General features: G+C 37.7%; 2 long non-coding RNA genes across 9 annotated transcripts; both read right to left on the bottom strand.

Annotated features, from left to right (window-relative positions):
• Positions 1 to 1918: 1918 nt before the first annotated feature.
• Positions 1919 to 5880, bottom strand: LOC147513197 (uncharacterized). 4 transcript variants are annotated; one of them, XR_015215285.1, is made up of 6 exons: positions 4760 to 5876; positions 4294 to 4396; positions 4057 to 4166; positions 3289 to 3972; positions 3084 to 3198; positions 2063 to 2377 (listed from the first exon to the last, which is right to left on the bottom strand). It is a non-coding gene; the product is annotated as an uncharacterized LOC147513197 (long non-coding RNA). The 4 variants fall into 4 exon arrangements; XR_015215284.1 differs by having other exon boundaries at positions 2084 to 2377; positions 4294 to 5412; positions 5515 to 5870; XR_015215286.1 differs by having other exon boundaries at positions 1919 to 2377; positions 4041 to 4166; positions 4294 to 5880.
• A 7547-nt stretch (positions 5881 to 13427) lies between these two features.
• LOC147513196 (uncharacterized) lies at positions 13428 to 20245 on the bottom strand. 5 transcript variants are annotated; one of them, XR_015215281.1, is made up of 6 exons: positions 19934 to 20245; positions 19325 to 19636; positions 18794 to 18973; positions 16562 to 16901; positions 13600 to 14443; positions 13428 to 13522 (listed from the first exon to the last, which is right to left on the bottom strand). It is a non-coding gene; the product is annotated as an uncharacterized LOC147513196 (long non-coding RNA). The 5 variants fall into 5 exon arrangements; XR_015215282.1 differs by lacking the exons at positions 13428 to 13522; positions 13600 to 14443 and adding an exon at positions 15815 to 16279; XR_015215279.1 differs by lacking the exons at positions 13428 to 13522; positions 13600 to 14443 and having other exon boundaries at positions 16371 to 16901; positions 19325 to 19392; positions 19563 to 19636.
• Between the last annotated feature and the right edge of the window lie 3957 nt (positions 20246 to 24202).

The following is a 24202-nucleotide window of genomic DNA, read 5'->3' as shown; positions in this document are numbered from 1 at the left end:
CATAACAAATCGTGTCGTAGGTACGGGTGATACCTAGTTTGAAATAAAACAACAAACTTTGTAGATCTCCATTCTTGTAGATCAAACTAAACATCATGACATGGAGTCGTTCTTGTTCATATCAATCACAAAGGAAAGGGGCTTATGCTGCTAATTCTAAGTAAAAAGTGACCACAATAGGAACAACAAACAGAGCCTACTAACTCACACTAACAAGTACAAAACAATGTAACCAGAAGGTGGACAATAATTCAGAAGTCATCTACTTTATGTGTAAAATCGAAAAGATACATCTAGACATACAAATCCACAAACCAAGCTCCAATCTTTCTAAGTGTATCTAAACAAATCACATTTCAACTTAACATAGAACAAAAAACAAAAAAAAAAGGTTCACAAGAAGATGCAACAAACAGCAAACTTCGAAACCTCAGAATACGAATACTCCACGCCATTTTCATTCAAAAACTTCTCAAGTACCATCTCAACATTTTCAGGATTATCACTCTCACATTTAATCTCATAACTAATACTGAAATCATATTGCGTCTCATCTAACTCCAACTTCAACCCATTCCAGTCATACACACCTCTAACATTCCTAAACCCACCTAAACAAACAAATTCCATCTCCCCACCTCCACTAAAAAACTCCTCCCTAACTCTTTTGAACAACAACGAAATTTAACAACAACAAATTGAACAACAACGAAATGCAACAAATAAACACCAAGCTCAACGAAATTCAACAAATAAACAGATACAAAAATCAAAAGGGACAAAGCAAGCAAAAGTTCTTACCTTCAAATTGGAAATGAATGCAAGATATTGAATTGTATTTTTTGCTTCAATGGCGAAATTTCAAGCTTTCACCGCTCTCCCAACTTTCAATTTTGCTAAAGCTCGAATGTGGTGATTGCTAAAGCTCGAATGTGTTGGGAGTTTTCAATTTAGAGGTGAGAAACTCGAATTGAGAAACTCGAACGGTGAAAAACTCGAATCTAGTTTTCAATGGCAACTTTCAACTTTCAATTTGGGGTTTTTTAACGTGAGAAACTCGAATTGTTGGAGATTTGTGGTAATTCAATTGTGCACTCGAAGGTTTGCACTCGAATTGAAATTCGAATTTGGGGTTTTTTCGTTAGGGTTTCAAATGGTTTGCACGAGGGAGATGACCGGATAGGGTAGGTTTTCCAGGTTTCACAATTTGGGGTGTATTGGGCTTTTGTTTGGGCTTGGGCTGGAGGCTTCCCGATCTAATTTTAGTGGCGCCCAATACATGACCCTTTATTTTCTAAAACCACAGTAAAAAAACATATGCTCCAGCTGTAATTAATTGGTCTAGTTACGGTCGCCGCCCACCCCTGTTTCATTTGTGAGGACCGAGGACTGTGCCCTCAGTTACTCGGGTTTTCTTTTGGTAACCCTCACTTACTCACTTACTCAGTTACTCAGTTCCATAGTTCAAGATTTCAGAATTCCGTCAATTCCAAAAACCAGAATTCTAATATATTTCAACTAAAATTTGGAATTTAAACTTTCCGACTCTGATATTATTATTTACTAGAAGTCTAGAAACTATGCTCAATTTAAATTAGAGCAATGCACCTTCAACTTCTGTGTATGAGTGGCCCAGATTCACCCTCACTTTCTCTCTCCTGCGCACCCTAGATTTACTCTTTAAATTATATGGAAAGGCAAAAAATCAATCATATGGAAGGACAATTTCTTAATTTTTAATTATTGTTACTAGCAAAAGGGCACGTCTTCACTTGCCAGATGTGCTAAAATATGCACTTGATGAATAAAATTGTTAAACTTTAAGGAGAAAATTGAGTGAGAAATCGGGATTAGCTATATTAGAAAACAATCAATAAAACAAAATATAACAGTGATATTTCGTCTATGCATGTTTCTCTGAAGTCTAAACATCTTGGCAAAAATAATTAAAAGTCACAGATCAATTAATTAGATAGCAAAATCGAAAGTATTTCAACGTAGAAGACAATAATATGTATCTTCATATGCACTTAGAAGAAAAGAGAAAAAGAACGAACATCGAGCTCCATCTCACCATCCATTTGTGTCCGAAATTAGAATTAGAAGTTTCAGCAACTGATGTGTTCAAAACCATCTTTCGTTCACCAAACCTATGCAGATCAACCCCTTTAGTCAAGTTCTCCACACTTTAACATGGACCAATAGTGAGGCTAGAAGATTCAATAGTGTAATTTTAAAATTAGTTCTTCATTCATTTCGAACATTCCCATAATACATCTATTTATCCTGTAAGCAATTCTGCATTATAAGCTACAGTAGTACCAATGGAGCGTTGACACCATTCCTAAAGTTGGTGAGGAATGGTCCATTAGGCTTACTGAAAGAAAATATAAACAGAGAAATTAGTGTCATAAGCGAGTGATTGTAATAGATGGAAGAAGTCAAAGCTAAACGACAACAATAACATGGTAGTAGATGGAGCAGCTATGTATGGAGCTAGTGCACCAACTATGACAGTTGATTTAGTTGAAGGAAGACCTTTAGAAGGTGGGAATTACTTGATACTAACTACTTTAGTTTTATTGACTAAGATCATTATTGTAACCTAAAAAAAAAAAGGATCTGAATAGAATCCACACATCCTGTATATTGGTTATTGGTTATTACCATAGAAAAAAAGGACATAAAAATACGAACCTCGCAAAAGTAAGAATCTGAATACTGTTGATTGTTAATTTTAAACTTGGCATTGTAGAAATTAGAAAAAGACAATTCATTTGTTATCATGATCAAAGATCTAAGATCAAATAAGTATATGAAATATGGAAAGAAAGATCAGTAACAAATAAGAAGTCAAAAACTTTTTACAAGTCTAAGTAGCACATTTTGGATACATTTTTGTAGGATCTATGATAACAACATCATCGATATTGATTTTTTAATAAATAGAAGGGTAAAAAGAGGGGCATCATCGCATTATAGGCTTGACATAGTGATTTGCATGAAATATTATAAAGCCTAAGCAGCTACAAATATAATTTAATTAAGTGACGATAAATGTAAGTGACAGAAAGGAGCTTAACCATTGAATGAGCGTCAACGATATCTTTCCAAAGATTTGGAAATGGTTCAACCAATAAGTCATTGTGCACATGCAAACATGCTTAGGTACAATGGGCATGCATTGCGCCTGTGTGGCTGCGAGACAAAAAATGCATGAATAAAAAACATGATCGAAAGAGAAGAACAATTAAAGAAAATTTACCAAACGACACGTGAAATATATACCTTGCTACTCTTGATGGTTTGCAAAATACTATCCTTCTCACTGGGCTAGGCATGCAAAACTGGTGTGCTATATATGTCAAACATTGACACCTATAATAACTTGTAACTTGAGTAACAAATCAAGGAGTGCATGGAACCAATGATAATATACCCTTCACCACCACTTCTCTTCTTAACCGCCAGTAGGGTATATACATATATCCTTGAAAGTGCTCATGTCACTTCAAGGAGAACTTGTGATCCGTCCATTAAAGATATTTATACAAAGTAATTGAATACAGATTTCGTCTACAATGACAAATTTCACAGAAGAGTATGTGCATTTTAAAAGAAGCAAAATGAAAAATCAACCAATATTGTCATGAACCCAAGATAAGTATGTTATTCTTTAAATGGTTGTCCGTGACTCACGGAACCTGGAAAAAATATATGAAATTATGCCTCTAACTATTTCAGCAACTGCACGAGGTCTATTAATTGAGTAATTAATACAAAATTTTGAATTTGCATATACAGTGTATGTAGGCATGCTGAGAGATGCCTAACCACCCTTGAATTAGTGATGTATGCCAAAGAGGTAGCTTGCTCAACTAGACCATGATTGCAGAGTTCATCTAATGTCTCAAGTGATGATGCAAGTGCCTCAGTTATTCGAGTCAAACAGACAGAAGCATGCTCCAGCACCTGCAAAATGTTACACATATAACATAAGACAGAGAATAAAAATTGATGACTTGAACTTTGAAGCTTACATATAGGCAACCTTGCCTTTGAGTCATGATAATGAAGAAGGTTTGCAAGTAGAGGAGCAAATTCCATAACAAAATCAGCTGCATTTGAAGCGAGTTTCTAACACATATTTGCAGCAGTAGATAATGCTACTTGTTGAAATACGACAATGAAAACAATGAGGTATTAATAAATAATAAACAAAAGAGAGGCGAATTGGCCTTACCACATAATACAATTAATTAACTAAGCTATGTACTATAATCTTACAATTACCTGAAGAGAAGAAGTCAAGATAAGATAGCACATCCATAAGTGCTATTTTTTGTAAACAGGCAGTTGGGTGTTCTTGGGATGTCTTCTTCAGAGCTTGTATCGACTACATAGTTGTAATAATAAGAAAACACTAAATTCATAAACAAAACCATATTCATAAGGCATGTTTGGCTATGAGTACCAAAAACAAGGAAATTCCAAAGAAAAACCACATAAAAAAGTTAGACTAACAAGGATCTTCAATTAAACACCACTATATCAATCCATGATTAAGCCCTGCGATAACCTAGTAATTGAGTATTTATTCACTCAATAGCTTGCAAAGTATTCTACTAATAGCTTACTAAATAATAAGTTGTGGAGGGGCATACCTTATGATACGATCAATGATTATTACAATGCGTTCATTTAAACAAATTGTAATAATCAATTTGACTGTTTATTGGGAATCAAATGTGATGGATACCTTATGATTGTTGCGTCCTATAAGCAAATTACTTCTAGATTTAAATAAGAAAACTATTGTAATTTCAACAGAAGTCCATAGCCTCTTAAGTTGCTTGAACTAACACCTGAAATAGGCAAAATTTAAGAATAGTTACCCCTTTGATTTAAGCAGTAACACCGAAGACTTCAGAAATGTATTTCCATAGCAAATGCCACAGAAAACAGTTTCATAAAAAACAACCAGTACACAAAAGATCAATTCCAATAAGAGATCACAAATACAATGACTGATTGATTAAAACCCACTAAATAGAAGACCCCTTTTTCTTCTACCACTAAACAATTTGAAAAAGGTGCACAGTACAGTAAGGGAAATAGCACCTTCCTTGCTTTCTCATTCTTCAGTAGCAATAGTTCCCTTCTCACTCACATAGATATCGTCTAGAAACTTCCTTCTATCCTTGTTCTTAACATGGCATTTCTGTTCCATAGAAACACAGAAATCATATGCCTAGAAGATGAACTCCAAGCTTGGCAAGAAGTATTTTACCACAACCAGGAGGTCCATAAAGCAAAAATCCTGTCTCCAAATTCAATCAGCTTGTAATTCAAAGCAGAAACTGTAAACTTGTGAATACATCATTGGCATTTTTTCGCGTTCTCGATTTTGCACTCCAATCAATAATTACACAAAAAGAAAATCAAAAGTTTGAAGCAGAAAAATCATAACTTTGAAGAATAAGAGAGGGATTAAAATGAAATAGTGTAACCTACCTGTTATCCTTTGTGTGCGTTGTTGTTTCAAAATTGGAAGAAAGTAAAAGAAAAAATGGGAGGAGAGATTAGGGAGTCGGAAGAGTGTGGAAAATTTTGGATTTATAAAGGCAGGCGAGAAGAAAAGACCTTCGTACTCTCTCTCTTTCGATCTCTAGACTTTTCATTTTTTTTTTTTTACCGTATAATAATTATATTTAATTGCTCGTTAAATTAAATGGCAAAATTTAATTGCTTGTATTTTGATTCATTGTAGCAGCAGAAATATAGAAGCAAGATGGCTTATAATAACGTGTGATATAATTAAGTTAACTTTGCAGTTTGCACTAGCCAAGCTTGCAATCAAACTGGCTTGGGGTTTTTATTGCAAATGTTTAGGCAGGCGTTTGAATTAGCGTCTATTTTGATTTGTTGGTCTGAATTAGAGCATAATTTAGTTTTTTTTTTTTTTTTTTTTTTTTTTTTTTTTCGAGAAAGCTTGGTTTGATTGATGCATCTTTGTAGCACCTTTTTGTTTATGGACTTTGGTATGTAGCTCTGTTTGAGTGTAACTAAGAAGAGTATAAGACTATTGTTGGAGAGACAGAGAATTATTCAGGAAATGGTCACATTTTGTATTTATCCTTTATTAACTTACTAGGTATTACCCGTGGGTGTTTTTGATTTGTATGTTTCACATTATTTTTGGAAAATGGGATAAATTACGGCACGACATTCATCTATTTCATTTTCTTGGTCTTATTACGTGTGACACATACATATCTAAAGTTGTAAGAGCATTCCCAATGCAAGCCACTATTATTCACCTCTACGTAGGCAGTATTTCCCCTCTTTTCTACCGTTTTGGTGAAAAGCAAGGTGAGGTTCCCCAATGTAAAAGTGAAAAATAATCTCGGACGGAATGTTGGATTCCGTCTGAACGTAAAAATTGAAAAAACGCACCAAGGCGGAATGAAACATCCCGTCTGAAATTAAAAAAAACCGAAAAAAAGTCAAAACACGCGAGACGGAATCGAACATCCCGTCTGAAAAAAAAAACTGATTTTTAAAAAAAAAAAAAACATACGAGACAAAATCCAACATCCCGTCCGAAGTTCACAACTCAGCCACTATCTCGGTTGAAGATTTCACCCTTGTTTTGACTTGGGAAAATAGTCACCTTCATATTCACCTTTGCATTAGGCAAATGTTTTGAACCATTTGGAGGTGAATATTTTCACATTCCCACCATATCCACCTGCATTTGGAATGCTCTAAGCAGTAATCATGGATTTTGATCAATTTTGCATTTGAACTTGTATGATCTACAATCATTGCATAGCCAATCCAATCAAATATCTATTTATTTATTTTTATTTTTATTTTTTCATTTTGGACTAATCAATTACAAACCAATTGGAGCATCACATTACCGATATGGTATTGTAAGTACCATTCGTTCTCAAATATATCACTACAACACACATGTCTACACACTAGGTCATATCTTCACAGCTTGTACATCACCAGGTCGTACCACGCCACTAGGACGTAACAACGACCCAAACTCAGATCATCCCAAATATCAAACACAACCATATATGAAAGGAAATGATCTACCGCGATCCTGAGGCTCAGTCAACGCACCAACCAAGGAGACATTTACTTTGTAACATCAAAAGTAATGACGAATCATTAAGATAGCACAAAATATGGATCTACACTTGACAACGGCTTGGAACAAATAAGGAAATTCAGCTCAAACATCTATAAGTAGAGAGAGATGAATTACGTAAGACTTGATTGCAGTTTACCCAAGAAACTTGATACGTAGGCAACTTTTATCCCAAGAAAGAGTGCAGCCATTCCCTATCAAACTCAACATCAGGTCGTAGGTACAAAATCCACACCTCTACATTGGCGCCGTCTGCGGGTTCGTTTTCTTGTGAAAAACACCCATACTACTTTCTCAAGCCCACGAAACTGGTTAGAAAACCACCAAGGAAGCACAACTACAAGCTCTAGTAGAACAAGTTTCTCCACGAATCATTTACCACGCTCCAGCAAGAGAACCAAGCTATGTGCGAGCAAACCACTTCTACCACCAACAACGTGACTCCAGACACCATTGACAACAATGCGGTCACAACCCTCTACAACCACTAATCAGCGCCTCGACGACCTCACCCAATGATTGGAGAAATTAGGCGAAAAAGCCAGCGCAGCCAAGATCGTTCAGAAGATGCTCTAGTCATACAAGGCATCACCATTCACCACAGAAGTCAGGGACAAGCAGTCTCCCACTGACTTTATCCAGCCAAATTAAGTTCCCGTTGTATGACGGTAACTCGTGTCCAGGCCAGCACATAGCTCATTTCAGCCAAATCCTGGCTCTCTACAGTGCTCCAGACTTTGACAACCTCAAATGCAAACTCTTTCCAGCCAAATTGAAGGACGGAGCATTGGACTGGTTCTACACGCTAATTCCTGATTCAATCCACAACTTTGACAGCAGGCCGAGACGTTCGCAGCAGAGTTCATCTACAACAGGAAGAAACAAGCCGACCTAGACTCCTTGTTCCAGCTGAAGCAAGCACACGAGGAGACTATTTGCGCTTTCCTAGGAAGTTTCAAAAAGGAACTCCTATCAATGGAGCTAGCTTTGCAACCTCTACATTCATCAATGCCCTCCTAGACAACTCTGACCTAGCAGGGTCTCTTATGCGCAACAAGCCAGAATGCCTAGATGACCTGTACCACAGAGCCAACAAGTACATGAAGTACGAAGAATGGATGGCCCAGCGCAAAGGCAAAAAAGTCCTTGCAGTCAGCGACAAACGGGGACCCAAAGAAAGCAACCAGTACTCATGCAACAACAAGGGCACCAACTCCCACAAGCCATCGTACACCAAAAGAGAATTCTCCAACTTCTCCAGGACGCCAAGCTATGTCTTGAAGAAAATATATACAACACCTTACTTCAAACCAAACATCAACAAGGTGATCGCAATATCAGGACGCCCATACTGCCACTTCTACAAACTCCACCACTATGACACCGATGAATGTTGGAGCATTAAGCATTACTTCCAAGACTTAGTCAAAGAGGGAAAACTGAAAGAGTTCCTGCCATAAAGCGACCTCAGGCATAAACTAAATGTCAGCCGCAACAGAAGGAGCAAAAGCAGAACAGCCCGATGATCTAAATCTCCAGGTCAGTCGAGGCACAACAGAAGATAGCACTCCTCCGATCACGATGAGGAAAAAGTAATCCACATGACTACAGACATCTCCAACAATGAGACCTCCGGTCATGAAAAGCGCAGGCGCGTAGGAGCACAACAAGAAATCTACCACCTATCCCACAAAGCTGAAGTGATCACTCCTGCCAGTGCTCAGTCTACGACCGCAATAGCATTCACCGAGGAAGATCTTGACAAGGTGTGCTTACCCCATAATGATGCTCTGGTAGTGCACGTCAAGATCAACGGATGGACAGTCAAGCGGGTCCTAATCGATCCAACCAGCTCTTGCGACATCATTTTCTACCAACCCTACAAGGATATGCACCTGCCAGACTCAGTGATGATAGAGTCAAATGCGCCACTTTATGGGTTCAATGGAGACTGCACAGATGCCATTGGAGACGTCATCCTACCAGTCTCCATTGGAGAAAAAAAGGACAGGGTTAAGACCTCAACACGCTTCAGTGTGATTGATGTCAAGTCATCTTACACTGCCATCTTAGGACGCAGGTGGATTCATAAAATCCAAGCAGTTCTATCAACCTTACACCAAGTCTTGTGGTTTCCCGGACTCTGAGGCATCATGGAGCTCAAAAGCAACCAACTAGAAGCTCATCGATGCAATCAAGTAAGCACAACAACCAAGGCCAAAACTCAGGTTGTCTAGACAAACAACATCCCAAACCTACAAGAACCTCAAGCTTCTAGCCTTCCAGCATCAGCAACAGACAAGCTCAAGGAAAAACAAGCACAAGTCGAACCTGGAGAGAAAGTCAATTTGGGCACAAATGATGACCCAAAATTTGTCTATGTAGGGGCTGATTTAGACCCCAAGCTCAAAGAGCAACTTGTCAATTTTCTATCTCTCAATAAATATGATTTTGCTTGGTCGTATATCGATATGTCAAGAATCGACCCTTAGATCGCTTGCCATAAATTAAATGTAGATCCAACTATAAAGCCTATCAAACAACGACCTCGGAAACTAGCATTCAAATTTCAAAAAGGCATCAATGAAGAGATAAAAAAGCTCAAAAAGATTGGATTCATCAGAGAGGTCGAATACTCGACTTGGTTAACTAACATTGTAGCTGTTCCTAAGAAAAATGGCCAAGTACGACTCTGCATCGATTTCACTAACGTCAACAAGCATTGCCTAAAGCTTTCAATGACTTGAATGCTTACCTATCAACTCCGCTCATCCTGTCCAAACCAAATGAAGGAGAAACACTGGGGATTTACCTTGTGACTACCGACTTTGCTATCAGCTCGGTCCCCTTTCGCGAAAGCGAGGGAATAAAAAAACCAGTCTGTTTCACCAGCAAGACATTGACAGATTCAGAAAAGCATTACTCTCCAATAGAGAAAACAATGTTATCTTTGTCACACTCTCCTCGCAAGTTTTGACCATACTTCCAGGCTTACGACATAAAGGTTTTAACAGATGTACCCATTAAGCAGGTCTTGCGATCCACCAACAAAATAGCCTGCATGGCTAAATGGGTTGAAGAACTCGGAGAACATTATATCGAATTTGTTCCCCAAAATGTCTTGCAAAGGTTAGGTCGTTGCTGGCTTCCTTGCTGACTTCCCCGTCGAAGATATCAACTGGGAATCCGATCCCATTACTTCACTCCATCAACCAACCACCCCAGACACATGGCACATCTACGTAGATGGAGCTTGCAACAACATCGGTAGTGGACTGGGGTCTGTGTTAACTTCACCACAAGGAACACAACTACATAAGTCAATCAAGATCGATTTCACAACATTCAACAATGAAGTGGAATATGAAGCATTAATCACAGGACTCTGCATGACATAACAATTACAAGTCCGAAAGCTCAAAGCTTACAACAACTCACAACTAATCGTCAAACAGATCACCAAAGAGTATGTGACAAATGGAGCAAACTTAACCAAGTACGTTTAGGTCGTCAATGATATCATCAGCTCGTTCACAACATTCTCCTTGGAACATATTCCCCGAGAGGATAACAGACATGCAGACAGCCTGACTTTCATAGCCTCAAAGACCTAAGAGGTATGTCCCAACACAGTTTACATTGACATCCTAGAGAGGCCTGCCTACCAACATGAAAGTGTCAATAGCCTCACGGACTTTCATCACTCAATCTTGGATAGGTCCATTTCTGAAATTTATCTTACATGGCGAGCTCCCAGTAGAGGCAAGGAATGCTCGTGCTACACAATTTCGAGCTCCCAGATACACCGTGATCAACTGGTGATTGTTTCGTAAATCCGCAGGAGGACCCCACCTAAGGTGCATAAGTCCACGTGAAGGCTAACTCATCTTCGACGAAATTTACAAAGGCGAATGTGGCAACCATGCAGGAGCAAAATCTCTGGCTCATAAAGCAATCACCCAAGGGTATTATTGGCCAGACATGCACATCGAGGCAAAGAAATATCTTCTCAAATGCCACCAATGTCAAACGTACATTTGGCCACACAACCACCTAAGTCCAGCACGGAATTGATCAACATAGCCAGCCAGTGACCTTTTCATATGTGGGGGCTAGACATCATTAGACCATTTATCCCACAAAAGAAAATAGGACTCAAATACGTCATTGCAGCCACAAATCACTTCACCACTTCACCAAATGGGTTGAGGCAATCCCACTTGTTCAAGTCAAGAAAGTCCACGTCATCAACTTCATATGGACCAATATCATAACAAGATTTGGTCTACCCCACACCCTCACCATGGATAACGGAACCCAATTTGCTAGCACACAAGTCAAGACATTACTACAAAAATAGCGCATCACTCAAGCATTTTCTACACCTATGCACAAAGCAATTGCCAAACAGATGCCACAAACAAATCCATCAAAGAGAATCTCCAAAAGAACTTGGAGAGCAAGAAAAGCCAATGACCAGAACAACTCGAAAACAACTTATGGGCATACGTAACAAATGTTTCAAGCCAAGACTAACGAAGTCTTTTTCACACTTTGCTTCGAACGTATAGCCATACCATTAGAACTTACAATCATAACCACACGTTCTGACATCGTCGAATTAGGAGAAAATGATAACATATTAGCCAAAAAAGTCGACCTCCTAGAGGAGTGAAAGGAAACTACTACAATATCCCTAGCTCGATATCACCAAACCATCCAACGATATTACAACAAGAAGGTCGTTCAAAGATCTTTCCAAGCTGTCGACCTAGTCCTCAAAAGGACCTTAGCACCAGCCAAGCTTAACCCAACTTGGGAAGGCCCATACATAGTTCCCAAAGTCTTTGGAAATGGAGCTTACTGGATAAAAACTCAGCTCGGTGATGTACTTCCCCAACCTTGGAATATAACTCTACTCAAGCATTTTTACCAATAATTTGTCTCAAGATGTATCAATCAATATGAATAAAATTTCACCAGCTTTTCGCGTATAAATGTTATCCTTGCATTACATGAATACCACACATCTTGCACTCGCTACCCAATCTGGGATATCAAAGTAACTGACCTAGCACCAACGCCAGGGTTAAGCACGACTCAACTATAATTACCACGCAATAGTTAATTATCAATCAAATTTAATCCACGGTCCCCCAAAAAGACATCAAATCAACTTAACACCAACGCCAGGGTTAAGAATGATTCAACTGTAGTTGCCACGCAAAGGCTAATTATCAATCAAATACAATCCAAGGTACCCCCAAAAGGACCACAAGTCAACTTAAGGCCTTTGAAAGGGTTAAGTTTGACTCAACTATAATTACCACTTAAAGGCTAATTGTCAGTCAAATAAGAAGTTCCCCCAAAAGGAACCACTCAATCAATACACACGCTTAAGGATACGAAGAAACCTAGGTGCCAACTACGCGCATCTACCAGGTCGTAGACAAGCACCTACGACCTACAATCATTGGACGATCTAACAAAGTATGATAGGTCATCGAGTCTACTACTATGCAGCACAGGTCGTCAAATAACAAAACAAAAAGCAAGGGAAGCAATCACATTCATACAAAATTCACAGACAATCTCATTTCAAAACAAGTAAGTAATTTAAATATTTTTACTTAATACACTTTCGGTTAGATACTAGAAGCCCACAAGTTATCTTGGGAAAACGACCTCAGCATCCCCATCAAAATAAAGTCATCAATATCAGCAACAAAAATAGTTCAAAAACTTCATCCATCATCAATCAAATTACAAGAAGAACACAATCAGTTGACACGAGGCAGATTCTCCACATTCAAAGGGTCTAGTTGGCAGCCCTCAACAGAGCCACTAGCCAGATCACCACTTGTATTCAACACTTCAGTGGGCTGAGCAGCTAGAGTAGCACCCAGGTCGGTTGGTAGATCAGATTGTTTATTAGCATCTACAATAGTACTTTCTACAGTTACTATTACAGCCCCACTTTCAATAGATCTTTTGAAGGTTTTGTATTTACATTCTAGCTCCATGTAATCATCCACCAGAACGTAGACATCATCACTCTCTACCAGATCGGCCAGGTCGTTATATTCATTTTAAGCTCGCTCAGCAATGGCCTGCGATTGTTTGCTCTCAGCAACCCAATGCGCTACCTCCACCCTTGAAGCATCAAGAGACGGCTGCAATAAGGCCACCTTCCCAGCCAAATCCCCGACCGAGCCCCTCACCCCACCACTTCCGTTCATCCATCCTTGAATAGCCGGTGAACTTGTCATAAGACTCCTTGGCAACCTCCAGCTCTTTCTTGTACAGGTTGGAGATAGTTACCATCTCTCTCAACTTCCTATACATCGCCAAAACCTGACAAAATAACAAAATAAGTCAAAAAGCAATAACGCAAAGCACAAAACAAAAACTCAAATCGGAAGGACACTTACAAAACAAATCGAGTGATCCATGTCTTTTAGGTTCGCCTCCAGATCCTTCCCAGTCTCCAGCTGATGCCTATCTCCATCTAACGTAATACTCTCCAGCAGCCCATTTGCAACCAGTGAAGACTTGAAACTGCAGTCCCTATTCTTCACCAGCTGCATCAACCCACTCACGGGGTCGTATTAGATGACCATTCTATCCAGAACGTCAGACTTACTAGCCTTATCACCTTGGAGAGTACTCCCAGACCCTTTGCATTTTTAGGCATTTCGCTCAGTGTCACTAGCATTCTTCTTGCCCCTAGCATCAGCCACCCCCACATCAACCGCTAGCTCCTTCATGTTCATCCTTTTCAAAGGACCCCGACCTGATGAAGAACGACCTTCCACTACAACAGGTCGTTCCTCAAACTCAGTTCGGGTCCTCTTAGCCCTTTCAGGCTCACCGACCTCAGTCCGCCTCTTCAACTAAGGCCTATGAAAGGGAGCGTGAGCATCACCACCTCCCCTAGCACTCCCACCTCCATGACCCCCCTATCACTTTCACCCCCCTCAGGTGGTCTAGACACAAGACGGCTACCAGAGCCTCCTCCAACTGTTCTCACTCTAGAAACAGGCACCATCCTTTAATCCTCTCTTTCCATCTCAGTATCCAAGCTAGAGTCAGAGATGTCAAAGACTAACTTTCGGGTCCTTTTCTAATGCTCAACTTTCTTCCGATTTATCTTCTCACCTCCGCGCTTCTTGAAGTAATGTGCAAACTCTCCCAAGACAGATCATTTCTCCTCCCAACTCAAACAAGCAAACTCTTCTATAACCCCGGTACTCGTACGCCCACGAATAGCAACCTCTGCAAAAACAAAATAAAGTTGTCAGAACGTTCAAAATATCAACTACCATACATACACTACGACTTATAATAAACAACCTACCATCCCACTTTATAGTACGATTCTCCAACTCCCAGTCAGAAGGACTGTAATTACCCACAACTAGTAAAGGCCTACGCCCCAATCCTCCTTACTCACACCCACAATCACAACAGACTTCTCCTTCACCACCTGCAAGCTAAAATTCATAGCAGACGACCTCTTCACAGAATAATGCTCAAGCACATATGATAAACAGATGTTATAACCCTTCTCATTCAACAAATCCAACACATGAAAAACCCTCCAACTATTCCCCACGAACTGATAAGGAGCGCTAGCCTTTCCACAAAAGTTCAAAACCTCCATAGTAAGATGGGAGAACGGTAACCTCATCCCAGCCTTCAATTGACCATAACAAATCACAACACCCCCATCCCGAGGAACGTAATCCAAGCCAAACACATTTCTCTCTCCACCTAGGTCGTATACAGTCAGATCGGAGTCAACCCAACCAAACTTCTCCCTCAAAGCAGCAATACTATCTACCGACCTAGGTAGCGCCTCCTCAGCCATCGTCTCCAATGAGGAACATGATGACGCCCCACCTCCACTACGAGCCCTAATACCACCATCTTCATCACTCACAGTTCTCTCTCTCCACTGATCCAACTCCACTTTCCCACTCAAACTGTCACTAGAAATCGACATGACAAAAGTAAAAAGGTAACAAAAAGATCAAATTTTTGAGATCAAAAGAGACGCACCTGAAGACGAAAGGTCGAAAAGTTTTTGTTTGTTTATTTTTTTTCTTTCTTTCTCTATGCTTTTGCTTCCTTTGCGTTGATAGAATGAGGAAATGAAAGACTGCCAGAAAACAAACCTTTCAGCTGCACAAATCTTGAAAACAGACAAAACATTTTGCCTTCCCCACAAAACGTAATCATAACCTCGCCCACAAACCGCCACGATTTGGGCTCATAGATCAGATTCAACAGTTCCCGCACATTTTCCTAAACCGTTCAAACAAAACCAGCTGTGTGACACGTGTTGAAAGCTTTGTTTTATTTTTTCTTTTCACACCACAGATGTCCAAAAAATAAATAAAATAAAGGGGGTTGTGTAAATACCCTTCGTTCTCAAACATATCACTATAAAGACAAGTGTCCACACACCGTCAGTATCTTCATAGCTCGTACATCACAAGGTCGTACCACGCCACAAGGACGTAACAACGACCCAAACTCAGGTCGCCCCAAATATCAAACACAGACATATATGGAAGCAAATGATCTACCGCGATTTTGAAGCTCAGTCAACGCACCAATCAAGGAGACATTTACTTTGTAATATTAGAAGTAATGACGAATCATCAAGATAGCATAAAATATGGATCTACACTTGACAACGGCTAGAGCAAATAAGGAAAGTCAGCTCAAACATATATAAGTAGAGAGAGATGAACTATGTAAGGATTGATTGAAGTTTACCCAAGAAACTTGATACGTAGACAACTCTTATCCCAAGAAAGAGTGCATCCATTCCCTATCAAACTTAACATCAGGTCGTAGGTACAAAATCCACACCTTTACAAGTATGAACAACATCCCCATCTAAAACTATCAATTATAATAACCTAATAGAGGCTAACTGACTCCCCACAGTGTACTCAATGTAGTATGAAGCATCTATGCCTTCCCTTCTACAATTCAATATGAAATAGAGCAAAAATCTTGGCTTCTAAATCATTTGCAGAACACCAAAATGTTTAACTTATCACAACGAATATGCTCCTCTCTTATTCCTCCAAGCAAGTCCTAAAAAGGCAAGAGATATAGATCAATTCCACTACTTGAATACCATACTGCAGGTTCTTCACATGCATACTAACGTAAGAGTTTACACCTTATTAGAACCCTAAAGAATAGTATATAGCGAATTTTCGACCACATACCAAACATAAAAGTTGTAAATTAAATGTTAACTGCAAACATGAGTTTTATGGTCTCTTTAGAAACAAACATAGACCATTTCTATTAAATACATACACATAAGTTTATGTCTTGATCCTCTTGGCAAAGGCAGCAATGGGCAAATACCTGTTCCTTCAAAGAAATATATTTCCTCCTTTGTTGATCTGCGAATGCACTCACCAACTTCATTTATTCCCTTAAGAATCATAATTAACTGCAACCTCAACAGGGTCATCTTCTTCATGGGTGACATTGGTATTTATATTGCCACAACCAAGTCTTGATGCCTTCTGATCAACATAAGATTGGAAAGCAATCTCAAGTATGGCAACATATAATAGCTCCTTCAAGTTAGAAACTTAATTATCAATGAATATATGATCTGGATCATAGAAAAGCTCACTTTCAATAGCATTTCAGCCTTTATTGTTGGTTGCATCAAAAACAATTCTAGGAAAAGTTATATCTGATGGCAAGAAGATTAAGATTATGAGAACAATCATGACGTGAATATCAACGTAAATTCATACATTAGTTTTAAGTTTCAAGTAACAACAAATTCAAAAATTGATTAAGCAAGCAAGAAAATAGAAACAAAACTAAGGAGGTTGTCATTATTAGTAACCTAATGCACTTTGTAGATTGCAAAGGTGTTTTCCCTAATAAGCAAAATGGGGAGTGTGGGATGAGGAAGGGGAAACCATCTTCAACATAAATCCTTAGTAAACCCTATAGTAAACCTAACTCATCAGATGCCAACATGAGATCACATAGACAAGTTATCTCCTTGAATTCCTTTCTTATTCTTATTCTTTCTTTTTTTTTTTTTTTTTTTTTTATATCTATTTATTATTATTATTTTAAATCAGAATCTATTAGAATCCAACCAGCTTCCTCTTTCTACATACTAAACGTTATGTGAAATTTTAACAATCTTGTACTCCAGATTCCACAAAAATACATAAGTTAACAAAAGCACATTCTGAATAAAAATAATTAAAAAACACACTATCTGAAGAACCACATTACATTTTCGGAGAAATTTAGGATTCTTCAGATACAATATTTAAAAACTAAAAAAAATATATCAAACCTTACTCAACCAATCATCTCGATGAGAGAAACAATAGTTATTATGGAATACACACGAAACAAAATATCCAACGATAATCAGAATAGAAAAGAATCCATATTATGGTTTTGTTTGTGAAATGATAAAAACCCCAAAAACAAAAAATATTACATATAAAAATCGTATGAGGCTATCAAGCAAGGTCGTGCTATGGCATTGGATGGAAGGCAGCGAACACTAACGGATGGGTAATAGTTTGAAACTCTCGTCTTCTACAGATGATAGGAAGTTGTTTTTGTCTCCCTAAGTGGTGACCTATGCTACTTACCCAGGTTATTTTTAGTGGGAAGAACTATTCTTAGTTGCCTTCTAAAGCACTGTGTTACTTGAAGTGGCTACAACACAAATACAGATTTGTTGTTACCAACATGGCAACATGTGACTATTACAGTAATGAAGCCTTGTGTTGCAATGATACTCTCTCCTTGGTATTTAAATCTTACCAGCCTAAAGTGTTAAGCACATTAAAGAAAATTCATCTGAATCAAACCAGTAAACATGACATTCGAGGTGGACGAAATAGTGGTACTGGTATTAATTAAAACTGCAATGAGATTCAATTGATAGTAACAAAAAAACAATATTTATCAAAAAACATAAAGAAAACGAATATATAATGAAAATGAGAAAGCAAAAGAATCGCTATTCTGGCTTTGTATGTATAAAAGCTTAAACGAAAACACCTACTTATATACACAAATTTCCAAAATTAATTAAGGATTTAAGGATAAATCTAAAGTTTTATGTATTTTTTCTTAATGAATAAGAATGGAACTATTGCATGTAAATGTGTCAAAACGGCATAAAGAAATATTATGTTTTTCTAAACCACTCCATCTATAACGGTAGAATCTGTAACGCAAAAGAATCTAGATATTGCTTCAAAGAGGCAACATCATTTAACTTATATTTTTTGGTCAACTTCCATGCAAACCTATGAAAGCTAAATGAACTTATAGTGCTAAAAAACAATAAAGAAGGATTTATGTAACTACTTATACTCTTAAAACCTAAATCAAATATATGTTTACATGAACAACTTGCTCAACATCCACATTTAATCTTAAACCAAATTTGAATTGGTTGTTACCCACCTTGCAATAGCCAGCCAACATAAAACATCATAAATATATGTGGCCCAACTGCACTTATAAAGTTTTGGATACTAAACCCATTGCTCGTGGTAACAGAGTTATCTGTAACCTCATCAAAACTAAATGACTTACCTGATTTAAGAACTCTTAAAAGAACTATTCTTGTAGTTGAGGACCTTTTAGATAAAGGTAAGTTTGGTTCGAGAATCATCTGCTAATCATGACACCAATAAAGCCTATGCTTGAAGGGCACCTTTGTGTGTTTTTATATGTGTCTTTATAATCTAGCTTATCATTTTGCTCCCTCATGTCCTGCCATAAGCCAACATATCTCACTAAAATGGAAAAAAAGTAAGAAAAAATAATGTTTTGCATGCTTTCTGGGCAAACACAGATCACTCAACAAAGAAGTAACTAAAAAGTTAGTGACAACGGAATATTTTCTGGTGTGAGATTGCATATAATAGCGTGCTATTGCCTAATTTAACCCCATGAATTACTATTTGAGTGAATGCATAAAAGCTACTTACACCACAACACATATCAACAATACTAAGATAACCAAATAATTTTATAATAACTCAACAAATGGACATGATCTATTAAGGCCAATCATTCGAAGAGGTACAACAATGGATTAATGACGCCAATAATTCAAGTCACCTTTATATTCTGTAGGGATATTCTCCAAAGCTTGTAATCTAGCTTCTTATAGTCATCAAGATTGTTTCCTTGCAAGTAAATTACAAAACTCAAAATTTCATTGAAAATTTAGAAAGCATGTGTTCCAAGAAATCAACAATATAAGCAACAACACCCTTCTCCAAATAAATGTGTCAAATTATTCCAATAATAATTGTTGTTTAAATTTGATAAGTAAAGAACAAACTAAGAGTTTTACCACCATGCTAGCATTAACTTCTCAAAAATTGTATGTACATCGTACCCTGGCTTTCCCATTTCTTTCAATTCCATCTGTAAATTCATAGGGGAATAAGAAGTACATGACCAGTTGATCACAAAAAAAAATTGAATTAGACGTAGCGGTTTGGAAGTTATTGAGAACACGGGTAGGAATGCCTACAAGGCTGGGATATCGCTTTAGCAAATGAAATCCTACAACAAAGTTAAAGCCATGTTCTATCTCAATCAACCTAATTGTGTTGCCAATCAAAACCCTTTCTTCTAACAAAATTCAGTTGATTATGACAGAAATCTAGTAAATCCATATTCTTATGCAAAAGAAAAGGAAACAACTAAAACAGTTCTAACCTTGGACCTGGAGTTCGAGCTCTTTTCGCTTTGAGCTTGCAAGCGACACCGCCATAACTGCAAGCCAAAAACAGTAGGTTAAACCTTAAAGTGCCAGAGAGTGAGTGGACAATAGAGGGAGAGTTTGGGAAGTTTTTGCATTGAGTGCAAGAAGACGAAGCGTTTTCAGTTTTAAAAAAGATTTATATGAGAGGGCGTGACAATTATTAAACTCCCCATCTTCATCCTTATTGCTGGATATGAAGAAATATTGATTTTTGGACATGAAAAAAAAAGAAGGAAATACACTATGGCTGTGTTTGGTTTACATATTTTTTTTAAAGAAGAAACTGAGATCCTGGATTTCACTTTGCCTCAAAATATTATCTGTCACACCCCGAATTTCGACAAAATCGGAAAAACAATATTTGTTCCCGACTCTTCGATTTTCAAGGTGTGATGCACTCTCCACTTCCAAAAAGCCCATCATCTATTTAATAATACTAATAATTTGAAACCAATAAATTTTTTTAAATAAACAACAGTCCTCTTCATTACCAAAAACTCACAAACATGAATAAGTTACAAATTTCCTTTCAACACTCTTTAATTATAATTACAACTGAAAATACAAAACAACATTGTCTCAACTAAAATCTATTACACGTTAAGGGAAAACAAAACATATCTTGAATGCGATGTTAACACAAACCACAAGCAGCAACCAACTTTCTTCAACACTAATTTTGTCAAGACTTATCAACTATGTTCATTTAATGAACACACCCAATAAGCAAACATGCAAATCAGGTCAGCATTATAAACAATGCTGGTATGAGTAGCCCTAAAATACAAAATATGCTTATACATATATATACACAATCCATAAGGCAGTTAGTTCCTCCACTGAGGCGCCTTAGCTTCCAATTCAATAATAATAAGGCATTTAGTTTCTCCACTGAGGCGCCTTAACTTCAAACCGTACTAGATCAACTACATCTAATAATAATAGAACAAAACTAAAACTTACTCTATACTTACACTGGCGTAAGCATAATCACAGAGTAGGTCACACCTGCATAAATAATCAATTCAACCCACCCTTCTGCAGAACCATTGGGAAGGCAACATAAATTACAATAAATAATTTATTAGAGCTTTAACGTACATTTTGTTATGTCATCACAATTATTGTTTGGAGTTTCTTCAAGTGTCTCTAGAATCACGTCGCCTCTATGTTTTACCTAGTTTCCCTGGCTACCACAATCGCTTCCCAACGCCGAACATGTACATCCACTTGCCTCCCCTCACATAATGCACCACTCTGTGCGTAGTTACCCTAAGCAGGATATCACATACCAGGTAACCCTCACATGACCGTCATTATGTGGGTACTGCCACTATTCGGCATAAAATATTGCGCATCTCGTTCTAATTTTACAAACGGAATAATCAAGCCACTATTCGGCTACGATTGCCCAACACATAGGTCAATCAACATCTTATATATACACCCTATACAAGGGCCAATCATATCACATCGCCCATCACAAGGGCCAAATCACATGAGTTGTGGTAGCTAGGTTCTAGGATTTTCGTTACGTAATTTATTCAGGTGTCATACCTTAGTATCTCATAACCATCTCACTCTATCACGTGCCAAATAAATTATTGCACTAAGCCACCATATTTGGAAATATCTCAATACATCTCATAACAACTTTCATTATTGCACTAAGCCACAATCCCGTGGAAAATATCCACAAATACTATACTACCTCATAGTAGCATCTCACATATATAATAATGGAGCGTTTATATCAATTTCTCACAGATATTGCATTTAATAGATATCCTAACATATAATATCATTTAACATAACAACAATTTCCACATACCACATAATGTCACAATATTTCCGAACGTACCGCATAACATTTTTATAGCGTTTTAGGAATATTATGTCTCCTAAGATTTCTATCTCGTCACGTGTTAAAAATAAACCATATCAACGTCAAATCCTTTTTAGATAATGACAAACCAGTTATATAGGCTTCCACAACATTCTACCATAGGATTAGTCCATAAAATTTACAACATAAAAAGTAACATAATTAAACAGTCAATAGTCCACAATCAAGGCCCAAAACCAAAATCCAAGAGTCTAAATAGTTAAAGACCACATTGGATCTATTTTAATTTATATGGACCGGCCCCAAAACAAACTTGAAACTAGCCCAAAGAAAGCTAATTGGTTTTGGCCCAAGCCAACTAAAAAAATGAAACTTAAACTGGCCCAAAACTTTAATTGGTTCGGCCCAAAGAATTAAACTGAAACTGGCCCAAAAACTTTAAACCAAATTGGCCCAAACAAAACAATCTAAGGCCCAAAGAACAAAAGCTAAAGACTTTCGCCCAAAGCCCAAGCCTAACCAGTCGTTTTCCTTACTAGCTCTAGCAGCCTCTCCTCCACTACCAGCCACCACAAATCTCCACTCGTCTGGCACTCCAACCTAACCGAAACAATTCGGTTTTGAACCCCAATGAAAACCCAACCCCTAGACATAACCAAACTTGATTCCTCTCACCCTCACCAGCGCGAATTACAGCCACCACGAATCTCCACTCAACAGCCACCCTCATACCCATGGTTTCACTCCTCACCAAAAACCCAACATCTTTAATAAAAGCTCTAATTCGATTTCCTACATTGATAACCCTCTCCCCAAATTGGATCTGGTTCGTCCGCTATTAACAGCCATTCAAAGCTTCGAACAACACCTAATCTCAAGCACTCCATCACCTCACTACCACCAAACATAAATCAACCAACATATAATACAAAATAACAGTTCAAAAGGAAAAATCCACACCACCACAATATCACAGTATCATAGTTCAAAAGTATAAAAGAGAGGACAGTGTTTGGGGCTCGCGCCTCCATGAACAGTCACTTAAGAGTTTTCAACAATCCAACAATCTAACCGGTTTTAACAATAGCAAGCAGAATAATCACCGACGAGAAAGAGCAGAAAAAAATAAGCAGAAACATTGTACTACAATAAAACTGTTATCTCTGTATAGACTATAGCCGGGAAAAAAAAAAAACTAAACTACTCACACCAGATTCTTTGAATAAAGTATCTAGAAAATATCACACGAGAAAACCAATCCCAAGCTACCTAGAAGACGCACGAATCCGCCATGAAAATCCATATCACCAAGCAATAAAAATAATTCGTGTATTCATTTTTTTTTTTTTTTTTTTTTTTTTTTTTTTCTAAAACAAACACAAAACATTTCCATATTTTCTCCCATAAATTTCGGAATTATTCTCTCCCTGTTTCTTTATTAATAAAATCTCTACACATTATTTTAAAACTTAAAAATTTTCCTATTAAATCATTTTCAAACCAAACAAACTATTTTTCCTCTTTTTTTCAAAAAGTCAAGCCCACATTTAATAGCCCATTGACCAATAAATAAATATCAAATTCCGAAATACTAAATATTTTTACGAAATAATATAAAAATAATTTGGGGTCTTACATTATCTGTGAATCTATTTTTTCTATGTTTGGTTAAAAAAGAAAACAATTTCCATAGTCTTATGCAGTCTTATACGCTAAGAGCACTTGATCAAACCTTGCAAAACAATATATAAAACCCTCAAAAGGTAGATCACTCCTGCAAACCACTAGATCAAACCTCTCATAACAACTAGCTCACACCCCCGAAACCCCAAAACCTTGATATCTCTCGTCTTCCTCTTTTTCTGTAAATTATGAACTCGCGCATCAATGGCGGAAGATCGAGGTAATGGATCTAAAGATTAGTGCTTTGTAGAGATAGGCGGAGGTTTAAATCAGAAGACATGAAAGATAGAAGGGAAGATGTAAGTACCCTCCATTCTCAAACCAATCACTACAACATACGTGTCCACACACCAGGTCGTATCTTCACATCTTGTACATCACCAGGCCGTAACCACGACCCAAACTCAAGTCGTCCCAAATATCAAATACAGCCATACATGAAAACAAATGATCTATCGCGATCCTAAAGCTCAGTCAATGCAGCAATGAAGGAGACATTTACTTTGTAACAGCAGGAGTAATGACGAATAATCAAGATAGCACAAAATATAGATCTACACTTGACAATGGCCTGAAGTAAATAAGGAAAGTCAGACCAAACATCTATAAGTAGAGAGAGATGAACTACGTAAGGCTTGATTCAAGTTTACCCAAGAAACTTGATACGTAGGCAACTCTTATCTTAAGCAAGAGT

This window comes from Coptis chinensis, chromosome 3 (assembly GCF_015680905.1).
Source record: "Coptis chinensis isolate HL-2020 chromosome 3, ASM1568090v1, whole genome shotgun sequence".
NCBI classification, from domain to species: Eukaryota; Viridiplantae; Streptophyta; class Magnoliopsida; order Ranunculales; family Ranunculaceae; genus Coptis; species Coptis chinensis.
This window is presented reverse-complemented; position numbering and strand designations above follow the sequence as displayed.